Raw genomic sequence first — 17880 nt, 5'->3', positions numbered from 1 at the left:
TATGCATTAATATAGGATATTTGTTTTTCTCTTTCTGACTTACTTTACTCTGTATGACAGTCTCTACATCCATCCATGTCTCAACAAATGACTCAATTTCGTTCCTTTTTATGGCTGAGTAATATTCCATTGTATACATGTACCACAACTTCTTTATCCATTCGTCTGTTGATGGGGATTTAGCTTGATTCCATGACCTGGATATTGTAAACAGTGCTGCAATGAACACTGGGGACCATGTGTCTTTTTGAATTATGGTTTTCTCTGGGTATATGCCCAGTAGTGCGATTGCTGGATCATATGGTAATTCTATTTTTAGTTTTTTAAGGAACATCCATACTGTTCTCCATAGTGGCTGTATCAATTTACATTCCCACCAACAGTGCAAGAGGGTTCCCTTTTCTCCACACCCTCTCCAGCATTTGTTTGTAGATTTTCTGATGATGCCCATTCTAACTAGTGTGAGGTGATACCTCATTGTAGTTCTGATTTGCATTTCTCTAATAATTAGTGATGGTGAGCAGCAGCTTTTCATCTGCTTCTTGGCCATCTGTATGTCTTCTTTGGAGAAATGTCTATTTAGGTCTTCTGCCCATTTTTGGAGTGGGTTGTTTGTTTTCTAAATATTGAGCTGCATGAACTGTTTATATATTTTGGAGATTAATTCTTTGTCCACTGATTTGTTTGCAAATATTTTCTCCTATTCTGAGGGTTGTGTTTTTGCCTTGTTTATGGTTTCCTTTGATGTACAAAAGCTTTTAAATTTAATTAGGTCCCATTTGTTTATTTTTGTTTTTATTTCCATTACTCTAGGAGTGGATCCATACACTAGGAGGTGGATCAAAAAAGATCTTGCTGTGATTTATGTCAAAGAGTGTTCTTCCTATGTTTTCCTCTAAGAGTATTACGGTGTCCAGTCTTACATTTAGGTCTTGAATCCATTTTGAGTTTATTTTTGTGTATGGTGTTAGGGAGTGTTCTAATTTCATTGTTTTACATGTAGCTGTCCAGTTTCCACAGCACCATTTACTGAAGAGACTGTCTTTTCTCCATTGTATATCTTTGCCTCCTTTGTCATAGATTACTTGATCATAGGTGAATGGGTTTATCTCTGGGCTTCCCATCTTGTTCCATTGATCTATGTTTCTGTTTTTGTGCCAGTACCATATTGTCTTGATTACTGTAGCTTTGTAGTATAGTCTGAAGTCAATGAGTCTGATTCCTCCAGCTCCGTTTTTTTCCCTCAAGACTAATTTGTGTTTCCATACAAATTTTTAAATGATTTGTTCTAGTTCCACAAAATATGTCATTGGTAGGACTTCCCTGGTAGCGCAGTGGTTGAGAGTCCACCTGCCAATGCAGGAGACACGGGTTCATGCCCCAGTCTGGGAGGATCCCACATGCCATGGAGCGGCTAGGCCCGTGAGCCATGGCTGTTGAGCCTGTGCGTCCAGAGCCTATGCTCCGCAACAGGAGTTTTCCTTTCTCAAGATTGCTTTGGATATTTGGAGTCTTCTGTGTTTCCATACAAATTGTAAAATTTTTTGTTTTAGTTCTGTGAAAAATGCCATTGGTAATTTGATAAGGATTGCATTTGAATCTGTAGATTGCTTTGGTTGGTGTAGCCATTTTCACGGTATTGATTCTTCCAATCCAAGAACATGGTATATCTCTCCATCTGTTGGTATCATCTTTAATTTCTTTCATCACTGTCTTATAGCTTTCTGCATACAGGTCTTTTGTCTCCCTAGGTAGGTTTATTCCTAGGTATTTTATTCTTTTTGTTGCAATGGTAAATGGGAGTGCTTCCATACTTTCTCTTACAGATTTTTCATCATTATTGTACAGGAATGCAACAGATTTCTGCGCATTAATTTTGTATCCTGAAACTTTACCAAATTCATTGATTAGCTCTAGGAGTTTTCTGGTAGCAGCCTGAGGATTTTCTATGTATACTATCATGTCATCTGCAAACAGTGACAGTTTTACTTCTTCTTTTCCATTTTGTATTCCTTTTATTTCTTTTTCTTCTCTGATTGCCGTGGCTAAGACTTCCAAAACTATCTTGAATAACAGTGGTGAGAGTGGACATCCTTGTCTCATTCCTGATCTTAGAGGAAATGCTTTCAGTTTTTCACAATTGAGAATGATGTTCGCTGTGGTTTTGCACTATATAGCCCTTATTATGTTGAGGTAGGCTCCCTCTATGGCCACTTTCTGAAGAGTTTGTATCATAAATGGGTGTTGCATTTTCTCAAAAGCTTTTTCTGCATCTACTGAGATGATCATATGGCTTTTCTCCTTCACTTTGTTAATATGGTGCATAACATTGATTGATTTGCGTATATTGAAGATCCTTGTATCCCTGGGATAACTCCTACTTGATCATGGTGTATGATCCTTTTAATGTGTTCTTGGATTCTGTTTGCTAGTGTTTTGTTCATGATTTTTGCACCTATATTCATCAGTGATATTGGTCTGTAATTTTCTTTTTTTGTAGTATATTTGTCTGGTTTTGGATTCAGGGTGATGGTGGCCTCATAGAATGAGTTTGAGAGTGTTCTTCCTCTGCAATGTTTTGGAAGAGTTTGAGAAGGATGGGTGTTAGCTCTTCTCTAAATGTTTGATAGAATTCACCTGTGAAGCTGTCTGGTCCTGGACTTTTGTTTGTTGGAAGATTTTTAATCACAGTTTCAATTTCATTACTTGTGATTGATCTGTTCATATTTTCTGTTTCTTCCTGGTTCAGTCTTGGAAGGTTATAGCTTCCTAAGAATTTGTCCATTTCTTCCAGGTTGTCCATTTTATTGGCATAGAGTTGCTTGTAGTAGTCTCTTAGGATGCCGTGTATTTCTGCGGTGTCTGTTGTAACTTCTTTTTCATTTCTAATTTTGTTGATTTGAGTCCTCTCCCTCTTTTTCTTGATGAGTCTGGCTAATGGTTTATTAATTTTGTTTATCTTCTCAGAGAACCAGCTTTTAGTTGTATTGATCTTTGCTATTGTTTTCTGTTTCTATTTCATTTATTTCTGCTCTGATATTTATGATTTCTTTCCTTCTGCTAACTTTGGGTTTTGTTTGTTCTTCTTACTCTAATTCCTTTAGGTGTAATGTTAGATTGTTTACTCAAGATTTTTCTTGTTTCATGAGGTAGGCTTGTATAGCTATAGACTTCCTCTTAGAACTGCTTTTGCTGCATCCCATAGGTTTTGGATCGTCATCTTTTCATTGTCATTTGTCTCTAGATATTTTTTGATTTCCTCTTTGATTTCTTCAGTGATCTCTTGGTTATTTAGTAACCTATTGTTTAGCCTCCATGTGTTTGTGTTTTTTACATTTTTTTCCCTGTAATTCATTTCTAATCTCATAGTGTTGTGGCCCCAAAAGATGCTTGATATGATTTCAATTTTCTTAAATTTACCAAGGCTTGATTTGTGACCCAAGATGTGATCTATCCTGGAGAATGTTCCATGTGCACTTGAGAAGAAACTGTAATCTGCTGTTTTTGGATGGAATGTCCTATAAATATCAATTAAATCTATCTGGTCTATTGTGTCATTTAAAGCTTCTGTTTCCTTATTTATTTTCATTTTGGATGATCTGTCCATTGGTGTAAGTGAGGTGTTAAAGTCCCCCACTATAATGTGTTACTGTCGATTTCCTGTTTTATAGCTGTTAGCAGTTGCCTTATGTATTGAGGTGCTCCTATGTTGGGTGCATATATATTTATAATTGTTATATCTTCTTCTGGATTGATCCCTTGATCATTATGTAGTGTCCTTCTTTGTTTCTTGTAACATTCTTTATTTTAAAGTCTGTTTTATCTGATATGAGTATAGCTACTACAGCTTTCTTTTGATTTCCATTTGCATGGAATACCTTTCTCCATCCCCTCACTTTCAGTCTGTATGTGCCCCTAGGTCTCAAGTGGGTCTCTTGTAGACAGCATATATATGGGTCTTGTTTTTGTACCCATTCAGCAAGCCTGTGTCTTTTGGTTGGAGCATTTAATCCATTCATGTTTAAGGTAATTATTGATATGTATGTTCCTATGACCAGTTTCTTAAATGTTTTGGGTTTGTTTTTGTAGGTCCTTTTCTTCTCTTGTGTTTCCCACTTAGAGAAGTTCCTTTAGCATTTGCTTGTCTGTAAAGCTTTTGATTTCTCCATCGAATCTGGATGAGATCCTTGCCAGGTAGAGTAATCTTGGTTGTAGGTTCTTCCCTGTCATCACTTTAAGTATATCATGCCACTCCTTTCTGGCTTGTAGAGTTTCTGCTGAGAAATAAGCTCTTGACCTTATGCAAGTTCCCTTGTATGTTATTTGTCGTTTTTCCCTTGCTGCTTTCAAAAATTTTTGTCTTTAATTTTTGCCAATTTGATTATTATGTGTCTTGATGTGTTTCTCCCTGGGTTTATCCTGTATGGGACTCGCTGCGCTTCCTGCACTTGGGTAGCTATTTCCTTCCCCATGTTAGGGAAGTTTTTGACTATAATCTCTTCAAATATTTCCTCTGGTCCTTTCTCTCTCTCTTCTCCTTCTGGGACCCCTATAATGCGAATGTTGTTGCGTTTAATGTTGTCCCAGACGTCTCTTAGGCTGCCTTCATTTCTTTTCATTCTTTTTTCTTTAGACTGTTCCCCAGCAGTGAATTCCAGCATTCTGCCTTCCAGGTCACTTATCCGTTCTTCTGCCTCAGTTATTCTGCTATTGTTTCCTTCTAGTGTAGTTTTCATTTCAGTTATTGTATTGTTCATCTCTGTGTGTTTGTTCTTTAATTCTTCTAGGTCTTTGTTAAACATTTCTTGCATCTTCTCGATCTTTGCCTCCATTCTTTTGCTGAGGTCCTGGATCATCTTCACTATCATTATTCTGAATTCTTTTTCTGAAAGGTTGCCTATCTCCACTTCATTTAGTTGTTTTTCTGGGTTTTTTTTCTTGTTCCTTCATCTGGTACATAGCCCTCTGCCTTTTCATCTTGTCTATCTTTCTGTGAATGTGGTTTTTGTTCCACAGGCTGCAGGACTGTAGTTCTTGCTTCTGCTATCTGCCCTCTAGTGGATGAGGCTATCTAAGAGGCTTGTGCAAGTTTCCTTATGGGAGGGACTGGTGGTGGGTAGAGCTGACTGTTGCTCTGGTGGGCAGAGCTCAGTAAAACTTTAATCTGCTTGACTGCTGATGGGTGGGGCTGGGCTCCCTTCCTGTTGGTTGTTTGGCCTGAGGCAACCCAACACTGCAGCCTACCTCGGCTCTTTGGTGGGGCTAATGGCAGACTCTGGGAGGGCTCACGCCAAGGAGTACTTCCCAGAACTACTGCTGCCAGTGTCCTTGTCCTCGTGAAACAGAGCCACCTCTCGCCTCTGCAGGTGACCCTCCAATACTAGCAGGTAGGTCTGGTTCAGTCTCCCCTGAGGTCACTGCTCCTTCCCCTGGGTCCCGATGCGCACACTACTTTGTGTGTGCCCTCCAAGAGTTTAGTGTCTGTTTCCCCCAGTCCTGTCGAAGTCCTGCAATCAATTCCCACTAGGCTTCAAAGTCTGATTCTCTAGGAATTCCTACTCCCATTGCTGGACCCCCATGTTGGGGAGCCTGACATGGGGCTCAGAACCTTCACTCCAGTGGGTGGACTTCTGTGGTATAAGTGGTCGCCAGTCTGTGAGTCACCCAGCCACCCGTTATGGGATTTGATTTTACTGTGATTGCGCCCCTCCTACCATCTCATTGTGGCTTCTCCTTTGTCTTTGGATGTGGGGTATCTTTTTTGGTGAGTTCCAGTGTCTTCCTGTCAATGACTGTCCAGTACCTAGTTGTGATTCTGGTGTTCTCGCAAGAGGGAGTGAGAGCACGTCCTTCTACTCCACCATCTTGGTTCCTCCTCCTGTGTATGCTTCTTTGTGTGATTTTGTCTGTACAGCTTTGCTTTGACCGTTTGTCCTAGGGTTCTGTCTCTCCATTTTTTTCTTTTTTTCCTACAGTTTTTAGCACTTGTTATCATTGGTAGATTTGTTTTTTGGTTTGGTTGCTCTCTTTTTTTTTTCTTATTACTTTTTAATTTTTTAATTTTTAATAATTTTTATTTTTATTTTAATAACTTTATTGTATTTTTTTCTTCCTTTCCTTCTTTATTTTTCCTTTTTCTTCTGAGACATGCGGTTGACAGGGTCTCGGTGCTCTGGCCAGGTGTCAGGCCTGTGCCTCTGAGGCGGGAGAGCCAAGTTCAGGATATTGGTCCACCAGAGACCTCCCAGCTCCACGTAATATCAAATGGCGCAAGTTTGCCAAGAGATCTCCATTTCAATGCTAAGACCCAGCTCCACTCAACGACCAGCAAGCATAGGGTGCTGGACACCCTATGCCAAACAACTAGCAAGACAGGAACTCAACCCCACCCATTAGCAGAGAGGCTGCCTAAAATCATAATAAGGCCACAGACACCCCAAAACACACCACCAGACATGGGCCAGCCCACCAGAAAGACAAGATCCAGCCTCATCCACTAGAACACAGACACCAGTCCCCTCCACCAGGAAGTCTGCACAACCCACTGCACTAAACTTACCACCCGCTGGGGGCAGACACCAAAAACAACGGGAACTACGAACCAGCAGCCTGCAAAAAGGAGACCCCAAACAGAGTAAGTTGACCAAAATGAGAAGACAGAGAAACACACAGCAGAGGAAGGAGCAAGGTAAAAACCCATCAGCCCAAACAAATGAAGAGGAAATAGGCAGTCTACCTGAAAAAGAATTCAGAGTAATGATAGTAAAGATGATCCAAAATCTTGGAAATAGAATAGAGAAAATACAAGGAATGTTTAACAAGGACCTAGAAGAACTAAAGAGCAAACAAACAATGATGAACACAATAAATGAAATTTAAAATTTTCTAGAAGTAACGAAGAGCAGTATAATGGCGGCAGAGGAACGGATAAGTGACCTGGAAGATAAAATAGTGGAAATAACTACTGAAGAGCAGAATAATGAAAAAAGAATGAAAAGAATTGAGGACAGTCTCAGAGATCTCTGGGACAACATTAAAAGCAACAACATTCGAATTATAGGGATCCGAGAAGAGTAAGAGAAAAGGAAAGGGACTGAGAAAATATCTGAAGACATTATAGTTGAAAACATCCCTAATATGGGAAAAAAAAAGCAGTCAATCAAGTCCAGGAAGTGCCAAGAGTCCCATACAGGATGAATCCAAGGAGAAACACACCAAGACACATATTAATTAAACTGTCAAAAATTAAATACAAAGAAAAAATATTAAAAGCAGCAAGGGAAAAACAACAAATAACATACAAGGGAATCCCCATAGGGTTAACAGCTGATGTTTCAGCAGAAACTCTGCAGCCAGAAGGGAGTGGCAGGACATATTTAAAGTGCTGAACAGGAAACACCTACAACCAAGATTACTCTACCCAGCAAAGATCTCATTCAGATTCAAGAGAGAAATTAAAACCTTTACAGACAAGCAAAAGCTAAGAGAATTCAGTACCACCAAACCAGCTTTACAACAAATGCTAAAAGAACTTCTCTATGCAGGAAACACAAGAGAAGGAAATGACCTACAATAACGAACCCAAAACAATTAAGAAAATGGGAATAGGAACATACATATCAATAACTACCTTAAATGTAAACAGATTGAATGCTCCAACCAAAAGACATAGACTAGCAAAATGTATACAAAAACAAGACCCGTATATATGCTGTCTACAAGAGACCCACTTCAGAACTAGGAACACATACAGACTGAAAATGAGGGGATGGAAAAAGATATTCCATGCAAATGGAAATCAAAAGAAAGCTGGAGTAGCTTTACTCATATCAGATAAAACAGACTTTAAAATAAAGAATGTTACAAGAAACAAAGAAGGACACTATATAATGGTCAAGGGGTCAATCCAAGAAGAAGAGATCATAATTTTAAATATTTATGCACCCAACATAGGAGCACCTCAATACATAAGGCAAACGCTAACAGCCATAAAATGGGAAATCGACAGTAACACAATCATAGTAGGAGACCATAACACCCCACTTTCACCAATGGACAGATCATCCAAACAGAAAATAAATAAGCAAACACAAGCTTTAAATGATACATTAGACAAGATGGACTTATTGATATTTATAGGACATTCCATCCAAAAACAACAAAATACACTTTCTTCTCAAGTGCTCATGGAACATTCTCCAGGATACATCATATCTTTGGCCACAAATCAAGCCTCAGTAAATTTAAGAAAATTGAAATCATACCAAGTAACTTTTCCAACCACAACGCCATGAGACTAGATATCAATTACAGGAAAAAAAATCTGTAATAAATACAAACACATGGAGGCTAAACAATACACTACTAAATAACCAAGAGATCGATGAAGAAATCAAAGAGGAAATCAAAAAATACCTAGAAACAAGGCTTCCCTGGTGGCGCAGTAGTTCAGAATCTGCCTGCCTAGGCAGGAGACACGGGTCCGAGCCCTGGTCTGTGAAGATCCCAGATGCCGTGGAGCAACTAGGCCCGTGAGCCACAACTACTGAGCCTGCACGTCTGGAGCTTGTGCTCCGCAACAAGAGAGGCCGCGACAGTGAAAGGCCTGCACACAGCGATGAAGAGTGGCCCCCGCTCGCAGCAACTAGAGAAAGCCCACGCACAGAAACGGAGACCCAACACAGCCATAAATTAATTAATTAAATAAATTTTTTTTAAAAATACCTAGAAACAAATGACAATGAAAACATAATGACCCAAAATCTATGGGATACAGCAAAAGCAGTTGTAAGAGGGAATTTTCTAGCAATACAATCCTATCGTGAGAAACCAGAAACATCTCAAATAAAAACCGTAACCCTACACCTAAAGCAATTAAAGAAAGAAGAACAAAAAACCCCCAAAGTTAGCAGAAAGAAAGAAATCATAAAAATCAGATCAGAAATAAATGAAAAAGAAATTAAGGAAACAACAGCAAAGATCAATAAAACTAAAAGCTGGTTCTTTGAGAAGATAAACAAAATTGATAAACCATTAGCCAGACTCATCAAGGAAAAAGGAGAGAAGATTCAACTCAATAGAATCAGAAATGAAAAAGAAGTAACACTGACACTGCAGAAATACAAAGGATCATGAGAGATTGCTACAAGCAACTATATGCCAATAAAATGGACACCCTGGAAGAAATGGAGAAATTCTTAGAAAAGCACAACCTTCTGAAACTGAACCAGGAAGAAACAGAAAATATAAACAGACAAATCACAAGGACTGAAGTTGAATCTGTGATTAAAAATCTTCCAACAAACTAAAGCCCAGGACCAGATGGCTTCACAGGCAAATTCTATCAAGCATTTAGAGAAGAGCTAACACCTATCCTTCTCAAACTCTTCCAAAATATAGCGGAGGGAGGAACACTCCCAAACTCATTCTACGAGGCCACCATCATCCAGATACCAAAACCAGACAAAGATGTCACAAAGAAAGAAAACTACAGGCCAATATCACTGATGAACATAGATGCAAAAATCCTCAACAAAATACTAGCAAACAGAATCCAACAGCACATTAAAAGGATCATACACCATGATCAAGTGGGGTTTATTCCAGGAATGCAAGGATTCTTCAATATACGCAAATCAATCAACATGATACACCATATTAACAAATTGAAGGAGAAAAACCATATGATCATCTCAATAGATGCAGAAAAAGCTTCTGACACAATTCAACACCAATTTATGATAAAAAACCCTCCAGAAAGTAGGCATAGAGGGAACTTTCCTCAACATAATAAAGGCCATGTTGACAAAACCACAGCCAATATAGTTCTCAATGGTGAAAAACTGAAACCATCTCCTCTAACATCAGGAACAAGACAAGGTTGTCCACTCTCACCACTCCTATTCAACATAGTTTTGGAAGTTTTAGCCACAGCAAAAAGAAATGAAAAAGAAATAAAAGGAATCCAAGTTGGAAAAGAAGAAGTAAAACTGTCACTGTTTGCAGATGACATGATACTATACACAGAGAATCCTAAGGCTGCTACCAGAAAACTACTAGAGATAATCAATGAATTTGGTAAAGTAGCAGGGTACAAAATTAATGCACAGAAATCTCTTGCATTCCTATACACTACCGATGAAAAATCTGAAACAGAAATTAAGGATACACTCCCATTTAGCACTGCAACAAAAAGAATAAAATACCTAGGAATAAACCTACCTAAGGAGACAAAAGACCTGTATGCAGAAAACTACAAGACACATATGAAAGCAATTAAAGATGATACAAACAGATGGAGAGATATACCATGTTCTTGAATTGGAAGAGTCAACATTGTGAAAATGACTCTACTACCCAAAGCCATCTACAGATTCAATGCAATCCCTATCAAACTACCACTGGCATTTTTCACAGAACTAAAACAAAAAATTTCACAATTTGTATGGAAACACAAAGGACCCCAAACAGCCAAAACAATCTTGAGAAAGAAAAACAGAGCTGGAGGAATCAGGCTCTCTGACTTCAGACTTTACTACAAAGCTATAGCAATCAAGACAGTATGGTACTGGCACAAAAACAGAAATATAGATCAATGGTACAGGATAGAAAGCCCAGAGATAAACCCACACACATATGGTCACCTTATTTTTGATAAAGGAGGCAAGAATATACAATGGAGAAAAGACAGCCTCTACAATAAGTGGTGTTGGGAAAACTGGACAGCTACATGTAAAAGAATGAAATTAGAACACTCCCTAACACCATACACAAAACTAAACTCAATATGGATTAAAGACCTAAATGTAAGACCGGACACTATAAAACTCTTAGAGGAAAACATAGGCAGAACACTCTATGACATAAGTCACAGCAAGATCCTTTTTCACCCACCTCCTAAAGAAAGGGAACTGAAAACAAAAATAAACAAATGGGACCTAATGAAATTTAAAAGCTTTTGCACAGCAAAGGAAACCTTAAACAAGACAAAAAGACAACCCTCAGAATGGGAGAAAATATTTGCAAACGAAGCAACTAACAAAGGATTAATCTCCAAAATTTAAAAGCAGCTCATGTAGCTCAATATCAAAAAAACAACCCAGTCCAAAAATGGGCAGAAGACCTAAACAGACATTTCACCGAAGAAGATATACAGATTGCCAACAAACACATGAAAGTATGCTCAACATCACTAATCATCAGAGAAATGCAAATCAAAACTACAATGAGGTATCACCTCATACCAGTCAGAATGGCCATCATCAAAACATCTACAAACAATAAATGCTGGAGAGGGTGTGGAGAAAAGGGAATCCTCTTGCACTGTTGGTGGGAATTTAAACTGATACAGCCACTATGGAGAACAGTATGGAGCTTCCTCAAAAAACTAAAAACAGAACTACCATACGACCCAGCAATCCCACTACTGGGCATACACCCTGAGAAAACCATAATTCAAAAAGAGTCATGTACCGCAATGTTCACTGCAGCTCTATTTACAATAACCAGGACATGGAAGCAACCTAAGTGTCCATCGACAGACGAATGGATAAAGAAGATGTGGCACATATACACAATGGAATATTACTCAGCCATAAAAAGAAACGAAATTGAGTTATTTGTAGTGAGGTGGATGGAGCAGTCTGTCATACAGAGTGAAGTAAGTCAGAGAGAGAGAAACAAATACCTTATGCTAACACATATACATGGAGAGTATGCTCTTACACATTGGAAAAGAACAACAACCACAAAAAAAATCTATATGTATTAGCATAGAAAGATGTCCATGAAATATTTCACGTTAAAACATTTTATAGAAGAGTAGGTCTAATGTGATTTTATTTATCTAAAAGATATATCTGAGCTGATACATGTGTTTATTAGGTGCATCGAAAAACTTCTGGAAAAGGATACAACAAATTATAGCAATGGTCATGTCTGTGGAGTGAAATTAAGTGGAATTTCACTTTCTGCTTTATGTCTAAAATGTTTAGTATTTTATAATCAGCACATATTGTGTTTATAATCAGAAAAATAATACTAGTACATTGTGGGGAAAGAGAAAGAGGGACCCTGCGTCCCCTCCTCCCTAATGAAGGAGAGTGCGTACCCCATCTTACGGGCTCCTCAAGAAGCACCGACACAAAGCCACTGAGCGAAAACCAGATAGTGCTGTGCAAACCTTGCTTTGTAAAGCTCCACACGCCTGAGCCTTGAGTCACAGCAGAGACTGGACCCTCTTTAAGGTCACTCTTACTGCCTCTGAAATAACTACTCCACATCTGGGAACAAGTAATACGTTTCCCCAAGGAAGCCCCTGTTTCCCAATCTCCACCCTAGTTTACCATCAGTTTTGGCTCTTGGACTCTGATGGACCATCTGCTCAGCACGTCTCTTTCTCCTGTTGACAGCCCTCATCATTTTTAAACTGTCTTTAAGCCCAGATTCAGAGGCAAGGGCAACATGATGTCCCCTAAGTCTCTGAAATAAATCAGTTCCTGTAACCTTCTTCCTGTGTCCCCTCTGTGAACATAAGCGTCGTTTGAGGTGTCATAATCATCATAACATCTTTGCCCTGAGAATCAATACTTTAAAGCAGGTACTTAGCTGAGGGTGCCTGGCAGGTCAATACAGCAGAGGCTAAGGGGGACTTTGACAAAATGATTCCAAGGGTCAGAGTACGTCTGGGGCTTCACACACCCGAGGGTGATTCAGGAAACAGGTCTAAGATGCTGGGCTAGCAAGGAAAGACAGACTCTGCGTAATTACATTCATAGCTTGAATACTGTGTGTGTGGGTAATTAATAATCTATAAATGTCCCAAATGAGTGCACATATTGAGTTATTCCATCATTAAAAACAGTGGCAGTGTTAATGTGGTTCCTCTGTAGGTTTCATTAACTGGACAGAGTGTCAAGTCAGGGTGGATTTATTTTCATTTCTTCCATTTACTCTTTATTTGGTTCTCTTCCATTGTTCATAAATAGAAGTGGTAATTATTGGAAGGGGAAAAAAAGCATTTCTCAATTCTTTTGCTGGATAGGTGGAAATGATTTACCTACAATCATCTTGCCTAGTCTGCAGAGAACTAAGTGGAAAGAAACTATTAGGTGGAACATTTTGGATTTTAAAATACTTTGAAAAGTATCAAGGTCTAAATATTAGTGAGCTGTGGTTTTTCATCTTGCATTGTGTATATCTGACCTCAAAGTGATCTTTAGGCTAGAGAAATCACTGTGTAGGGCAACTCAAAACTCCTAGCTTGCCCAGCTGTACATAACTTGAGAAAAGTTCTCCGTACCTAGGTCCCACCTCAGAATACTACAGACTTCCCCAGCATCCCTGGGACAAGCACTCAGAAGGACCCAGGAAGTGAGGCTGGGTTCTAAGGAAAATGGAATATTCGATAGATGGATAGATAGGTGAAAGGACGGATGGATGAACAGACGAATGAATGAGTAGAAAGAGACAGAGATAGGTAGGTAGGTAGGGAGGTAGGGAGGTAGGGAGGTAGGGAGGTAGATAGATAGACAGACAGACAGACAGAGAGGTGAATCGCTTCCTCCCTGCCTCACTCCACACCTGTGTATCCAAGCCAGGACCAGTGGTATCTCCTGCTTCAGGAAAGAACCTTACTTCTCCCCAGGCCTGGGTCTTCTCTTGTCCTCTTGATTCCGTTTCCTCCTGTCCCCTCCCAAATCTGCTCCAATATCTATCCCCTCTCTACTGAATTTTAATCTCTCTCCACAAGATCTTCAGCCTACAAACATCTTCAATTCTCCCGTGTGCTAATATACACACAAAATTCCCCCAACCAACTTCCCCTCGGGCTGAATTCCTTCATCCCCTCACAAGCTTCTTCTGGACAGAGTCCTCCACATCTTGCAGCCTCTTCGCAGTCACCTCCACCTCACCCCTCATCCCACTGCAAACTGTCATGCACCCTCCCCTCCACCACCCTTCTAAGGTCCACAGCCCCTTCCCCATCCCAAACTCCATGGCTTCCTCTCCCTTTAATATATGACCGCTTTACTTTGCCTTGAAACTTTCTCCTCCCCGATCTTCTATAATAGTTTACTCCTCCATTTCCACCTCTCCAACAATCTTTCTTGATTCATTCATTCTTTAATTTATTCAGTAAGTATTTATTGAGAACTTACTCTGTTCTAGGCACTGAACGAGATATGCAAGAAGCACAAAATGACCCAGATCTTAACCTTACTCTCAAGAGCCTACAGAGATATGGTTGTATGAACAGATAAATTACAACAAAACATGGTAAATATCATCAATCATCCACTCATTGATGCAAAAATAACTATATGCCAAGCACTGTTCTATGTGCCAGGGATACAACTGTGAACAAAACTGATAAAAACTATGCCTTTATTAAGTTTATTCTGAGAGGAAAAAAAACTAAGTATATGAGTAAGAAATACATAGTAGGTCAAAAAATCATGTTATGGAGAAAAATAAAGCAGGGGAGGAAAACAGGGGGAGCGCTGGGGGAAAGGCAGTTTTGCAGTTTTCAATGGAATGGTCAGGGAAAAGCTTACTAAGAAAGAGACATTTGCACAAAGATTTAAGTAGATGAGGGAGTGAGATCCGTGGATATTTGAGGGAAATTATCCTAAGTAGTGAGAACAGCAAGTGCAAAGGCCCTGAGGTAGAAAATGAGGTCAGGAAAGTATGGTTGAGGAAGGGTAAACCATATAGCTTGTAGTCCATTCAAGGACTGTGAGTGAGACAGGAAACAACCAGACAGGTTGAACAAAGGAATAACATGATTTGAACTAGATGTTAAAAGGATTCCTCTAGCTACCATATATAAAAAAGGAACAGGGAAATCAGTTAGGAGGAGGCCACTGCAGTAATCTAGGGGAGAGTTGATAGTGGCTTGGAGAATGGGGAGCAGTGGAACAACAGATATGAAATGGTTAGATTTGGGGTATTTTCTGAAGGCAGAACAGATCTAATGATGGATTGCAAGAAAGAGCTTCTCAGAGGTGGGGATTCTCAGAGAATCCACAAAGTGCGCTACAATCAGGTGGGCCCATCTGTGGAGTCAGCTGCCTTCTGATGACAGCACTAGTCAAGGAAGACCTTTCTTGACTCCATCCCTCCTTTCCCTAGCTCCTCTCACCTTCTACCTTGAAACTGACCTGAAATTTTCATCTCAAAATAAGGAAGGAGGGGCATCTGATGCACATTGGAGAGAAAGAAAAAAAGCCAATCAGATCCCCTTTTGCCCAATGCCTGCAGCCAGCCTTGAGCAGGCCTGAGCTGGGGGAGGAGGAATAGCACTGACCTTTAGTGAAATATACTGATTCTATTACTGGCCTGAGCTCCTGTTGACTCAAAGTGGCCAGAAAGCTACTAGAATTTGCCCTAAATTTTATCTTTCATTCAGGGGCAAGGAAGAATTAGCATGGAATAAATGTAAAGGGGCAATTGAAGAAAAATAATACAGTTATTTCATTGTTAAAAGTCATGTATGTGCCACGGAACACTGCTTTGGGAGATTAAGACTTAAATGGTCAACAACTGCCCTTTATGGCAAAGGCCAGTTAAAGAAGTAAACTTGTGTCCAGTTGATGATCTATATCTCCAGCCCCAAGCAGAGCTTGCAGGAGCCCTTTAGGGTTAAATCTGCCATGAAAGGCAGGCCACTGAAAAAGCCCATCGCTTAGATACAAAACTGTTAGAAGCTGGTAAGAAAACAAAGGGTTTTGTGGTTGTTTTGTTTTGTTGTTGCTGCTTAAGGCTTTCAGAAGCAGAAATCCTGCACTAAATTTATAATTTAAGTAGATTCTTCACAAGTGAAGATAATCCCTCATTTGATGTTTCTTCACTTGGTTGTTTTTTCTATACTGTTCATATTAAGCCTTGCCAGTTGATTTAGTCTTACCATAATGCACTTGTACCTTTCCTGTTTTGATTATTATCTCCTATTTAAAGCTGACTTGGCACTTTCTTCCTGGGCCCTGACTTCCCACAGCTTATAAATTTTATGAACAAATTACTTTTTATTCAACAACATCTTTCTCTGTCCAGCAGTGAATTTTTTGGAAGGTTGGCAAACAAAGCACAAATACTACCTTTTAAATGAGGCATTCTAATGAAGAAAGCTATTGTCTTTGGGGGAAAACATAAGCCAAGATGGTGCTTTCTTTTAAATTATTGCACTACTTATAAATAAAGAAATGAACACAATTTCAGAAATATAATATAAAGCAAAATATATGTAGTAGTCCTCCAAAAAAACAATTAATTCCTTGGAAGAGGTATCTTGCCAGAATTTCACTTCTTCTGGTATATAGATTCTATGCTAGAATGTTTCCAGAATAGTCATAATTCCCTAACCCCATCAAGTTATACCAAAAAAAATAAATTGGAAAGATCATTATGATTTCAGGAGTGACATTTGGCTTACATCAGAGTGAGAGGCTGTCAAACTCAATTGACAGCATCCTCCACCAGCAATGCTATGCAAAGATATTAAGGTCACCACAAGGGGGACAGGGTCAGTGTACATAAATGAACTCCATGCAAGAAGTGATCCAATATTTAGTGAGTACTTTCTCTATAAGTGGCAATTTACATTTTTATCTCATTTAATCTTCACTGGCTATACAAAACAAGCACTGTTATCCCTACTTTGAGGAGAAAGACATTGGAGATCAGAGAAGTTGAGTAACTTGCCTGAGTTCACACAGTCAGTGTAGAGTCTGGATCTGAACCAAATCTATTTCTCTAAAATACAGCATTTTAATTTTAGATAATGCTTCTGAATGTCTCTTCCTTCCCATCAAAAATCTACTACCAATGCTTCTAAAAATCATTAAAATAGCTGATGGGCAGGTACAATAAATTCTAAAAGGCTGGAAGTCAAGACCTTAGGTAGTTGGATTTCTGGATGGTGGTTCTGGAGGTAAGAAGCATGGCCACAGTGCTCAGGAGTCAGGAGACTCTGGGTTCCTCCTCCATTTCTGCTTCTCCTGTTTACTCATCATCTCAACCACTCTCCTAAGCACCCAGGAGTCCGACCCAAGCAGGATCACTTCCGCTCACAGAAAAGTAAACTGAGACACTCAATGGTCCAGATTTACACAGTGAATTCTATCCCAACTTCTTCATCACTAGACAGTGATAAACCTGAACTAACCCATATCCAGAACTCTCCAAACTTCATGATTATTGTTGGCACTTGAACACCACCAGGGGTAGGGGGGCGGCTGTTGTTAGGGGCGCCGACCCTCCGCTCGGTCAAAAATCCACATATAGGGGCTTCCCTGGTGGCACGGTGGTTAAGAATCCGCCTGCCAATGCAGGGGACACGGGTTCGAGCCCTGGTCCGGGTAGATCCCACATGCCGTGGAGCAACTAAGGCCGTGCACCACAACTACTGAGACTGCGCTCTAGAGCCCGCGAGCCACAACTGCTGAGGCCGTGTGCCTAGAGCCCACGCTCTGCAACAAGAGAAGCCACCACAATGAGAAGCCTGCACACCTCAATGAAGAGTAGCCTCCGCTTGCCGTGACTAGAGAAAGCCCGCAGCAACGAAGACGCAAGGCAGCCAAAAATTAATTAATTACTTATTTTAAAAATCCACATATACAACCCTCCATGTCTGCAGTTCCTGCATATGCATGGTTCAGCATCCATGAATTCAACCCACCACTGATCATGTAGTACTGTAGTAGTATCTAGTGAAAAAATCCACATATAAGTGGACCCATGCCATTCAAACTTGTGTTGTTCCAGGGTCAACTGTATCTGGAACTAAAGAAATCCAGAACACAGAATGACCAATTACGTCTGTGGTTACAAAAATGCCATCTGTCTTTAATAGACTAGGGGTAAAAATCCTGAAATTCTCAA

This window comes from Lipotes vexillifer, unplaced genomic scaffold (assembly GCF_000442215.2).
Source record: "Lipotes vexillifer unplaced genomic scaffold, Lipotes_vexillifer_v1.1 scaffold241, whole genome shotgun sequence".
In the NCBI taxonomy this organism is placed as follows: domain Eukaryota; kingdom Metazoa; phylum Chordata; class Mammalia; order Artiodactyla; family Lipotidae; genus Lipotes; species Lipotes vexillifer.
This window is presented reverse-complemented; position numbering follows the sequence as displayed.